Genomic DNA, 3,729 nt, shown 5'->3' with positions numbered 1-3,729 from the left:
GAGCAGGTACCCAAACCCCAGCTTCGTCCTGGGACAGTCTCGGAGCGCCGCTGTTTTGGGTGACCATGACAGGGCTCCCAAATGGTTATTTCAAATTCATCTTTGGTGGTAAGTTTGTAGGAACTTTGGCACTGGGGCTTTGGGAGGGTGAATACTTTCCACGTTAGGTTTTGCAATTTCTTATCGGAGACTCCTACAGTTGAGATGGGCTGGCTGCACCTGATGGATCCAGAGAGAGATCCAGTCCAGAGATAGGGATGCAAGGATGAACAGGGTCTGTCCCTGCCGTGTGGAGTTAAGTCTGGTGGGGAGATAATCACCCAACCAGTGGGGACCAGTTGGGGACAGGCTAAGCTGCTCTACCAGCCGATCTCGACCTTACCTGCGTGTGTAGCAGAGCAGAGGTGGGTGGTCAAGGGCTGGCCCAGTCAGTTTGGCTTCCGGAGTTTAGCCAGCCACCCAGGTGGTGAGTTGGATCTTCCATCCTCAACATGTGGCCTCCGTCTCTGGATCCATAGTGGATGTTCCAGGTGTTGTCATTTCCTGACAGTGGAAGATCACGGGGAGGAGAGGCCTGGGCACTGCACAGTCACTTCTGTTCTCCCCCGACTGGCCAAATGTGGGCATGTGGCTGTATTAGCTGCGAGGAAGGCTGGGCCAGGCCCCCAGCTGGGCTGGTTCTAACACTAAAAGGAAGAAGGGAGAAAGGATACAGGGTCACAACTAGTGGCCTTTACAAAATATAACTTTGCAAGTGTGACCAGTGTCTAAGCGAGAAGAACATATTGCTGGGAGAGCAAATACCAGGGGACTTTCATGTGGTCAGAGAGGTCTGAGAAGGCTCTCCAGGGCTGAGGATGAATAAGAGCGGAGTGGGTGGTAAGGCGGGGAGAGAACAGCACACGCAAAGCCCTGTGGCAGCCAGGGACGAGGCCAGAGCAGAGCTAGAGGACACCAGTCAGGTGATGCCAACTGGAAGAATAAGAGGATTAAACTGAAGACACGGGCATGGGCGAGATCACAAGGGGCTTTGTCTTTATTCTAAAAGTGACAGGAGGCACGGATAGGTTTTGAGGGGGCGTCACTAACCTATCCGTATTTGTAAAGCTCGCTCCTGCTTATGTGGAGAATGCATTACTAAGTATTTTCCAAACTTGTTGAATCACAACCATCAGAAAGAAGCATAGACTCTGATCCATCAGGTGATTCTCGTGACAGGTTAAGTGGAGGAGGTCCCGGATGAGAAAGAGATCACTGTGAAGGAAACCCCAGGGAGGCCCTGCTGACCCTAGTGACAGGCCTGCAGGGAATGAAGGGGCTGGGAGGGACGCCGGAGGTATTCAGAAGGTGGAAAAGACAAAGCTTGTTACCCCTTTCCAGAGCCCCCTTCCTCTGCTCTCCGTTTGTAGGTGTGTATGGTTTGTTCGTTTGTTTGCCATCTGCACTAAGCAGAATAATAGCCCCCAAAGATGCTGACATCCTGTCCCCAGAACCTGTAAAGAGGTTACTTTCTATGGTGATAGGGACTTCACAGATGTGAAGAGAAGGTCCTCGAGGGGGGGATTATACCGCATATCCCGTCGGGGCCAATGAGGGTCCTTATCAGAGGGAGGCAGGAGTGTCAGCGTGGGGAAGGACATGACGACGGAAGCACAGATCAGAGAGACAGAGAAAGATTTGAAGATGCTGGTTTTCAAGAGGGGGGCCACGAGCAACGAGCAACGAATGCACATAACCTCTAGAGAGTGGAAAAGGCAAGGAAACGGACTCAACTCCGGAACCTCTAGGAGGAATGCAGCCCTGCCAACGCCTTGATTTTAGGATTTCCGCCCTCCAGATTTGTGTCGTTTTAGGCCACTGTGTTTGGGGTACTTTGTTCCCGCAGCAAGAGGGAAAAATACAGCTGCTAACATACTACAAAAGTTATTCATTTAGTATGTTTGTTCTTTTTTTTTTTTTTTTTTAATCTCTCTTCCCCTTGCTAGATTGAACCCCTCCAGGGTAGGAGTTTTGTCTTTTTTATTTTTTATTTTTTTCCTTTACTAAAGTATCCCAAACACCTAAAACAGGCCTGGCAAATAGCAGGTGCGGAGTAAATGTTAACACATGGGTACGTGGATAGATGTAGAAAGCGAGGGAAAGAAAAGAGTGAAAGATGATAAATCATGGGATTTATTGGCTGGGAACCTCGAGGTCATGTTCACTCAGAGGGAATAGAGGAGGAGGGACAGTTCAAGGAGACCTGAGAAAATGAACACGGTATGGGGGTTCTGGGGGATACAGATAGGAAAATGTGAAGGGAAGTGGTTTCCTTTTGTTTCAGAAGGCAATAAGTCGTGGGGCAGGCGCCTGGCTGGCTCAGACTGTAGATTGTGTGACTCTTGATCTCAGGGTTGTGAGTTTGAGCTCCACATTTGGTGTAGAGATCACTTAAAAATAAAAGCCTTTTTTTTTTTTTAAAGGTGACAACGCTTATGGTTAAATAATTTGGGGGCACCTGGGTGGTGTAGTCGGTTAAGCGTCTGACTCTTGGTTTTGGCTCAGGTCATGATCTCAGGAATGTGGGACGGAGCCCCACATTGGGCTCTGCACTGGGTATGGAGCCTGCTTAAGATTTTCTCTCTCTCTCCCTCTGCCCCTTGCCATCCCCCTCCACTCGAGCACTCTATCTCTCTAAAATAAATAAATAAAATCTCTCTTAAAAATAAAAATAAAAAAATAATTTGGCTTAGGCTATTTAGCTCATGTGCTTTTTAAAATTATTTATTTATGATTATTACTTTTTTATTTAACCTGTCCAAGGGGAGGGCGGGGGTGGGTGGGGCATTCTGGATTCTGGAAAGCCAGCAGATGTGATCAGGCTGCTGTGGGCCCCAGGGTAGTCCAGTTTCCAAGCCCTGAAGCTTCAGGATTGTGAGCCTTCCCGAAATGATGAGTCACAATCTATTGTTCCCTCAGGCCCAAGGTCACAGCAGGCAGAGTCCCTAAAAGATATTTTCAGAGGATGGTACTGTGTGTGTTGAGAAGCACAACACCGGCCTCCCTCCCCCAATCCTGGGGCAGCTGATAACTAGTGAGCCAAAGGCTTCCCCTCCTTTCACTTCTTGGGTCTTATTCAACGTGTACTGATTGCGTGCCTCTGGAACCCATAACACTGCCCTAGACCCTGGGAAATCTGAACCCCAAAATAGACACAATCTTGCCTTAAGAGGGTTTACATCCTAGTTGGGAAGACAGACGGTTGCCAACGGTCAATACAACACAAGCGACTCCGCATGGTACCATACATGGTACAGTCCAGGGGCGGAGGGTACTGTGATTGAGGTGATCTCGCAAGGCTCTGCGGAGCAGAGGCTACTCCGAAGTCTTTGAGGGACGGGAGCACGAGGAAGAGGAGAAAGAAGGGCTTCCATGATTGAGAGCAAAGCAATAACTGGCAGGAGTCCTTTGACCCGTTCAAGGAACTTTGCCTTAGGTGCAGACACGAGGTTAGAGTCTGTTTGGGGAATAAAGATCAGACTCGGGTCTACACACCACCTGTGGGGCATGGCAAGGAACCCGCGGAAAACAACCCCGCCTCCACTTTTCAAATCAATCCCAGCTGGGCGCTCCTCCAGTCTCGTAGGGCGCTTGGGCTGTGTCACCATAGAGGCGCAGAACTAGAGCGTCAGCCTCCCAGGACGCAGACATTTTGGATCCTGGCAGAAAAACTGGCAACGGTTGGGACCG

Source organism: Ailuropoda melanoleuca, chromosome 13 (assembly GCF_002007445.2).
Source record: "Ailuropoda melanoleuca isolate Jingjing chromosome 13, ASM200744v2, whole genome shotgun sequence".
Taxonomy (NCBI): domain Eukaryota; kingdom Metazoa; phylum Chordata; class Mammalia; order Carnivora; family Ursidae; genus Ailuropoda; species Ailuropoda melanoleuca.
This window is presented reverse-complemented; position numbering follows the sequence as displayed.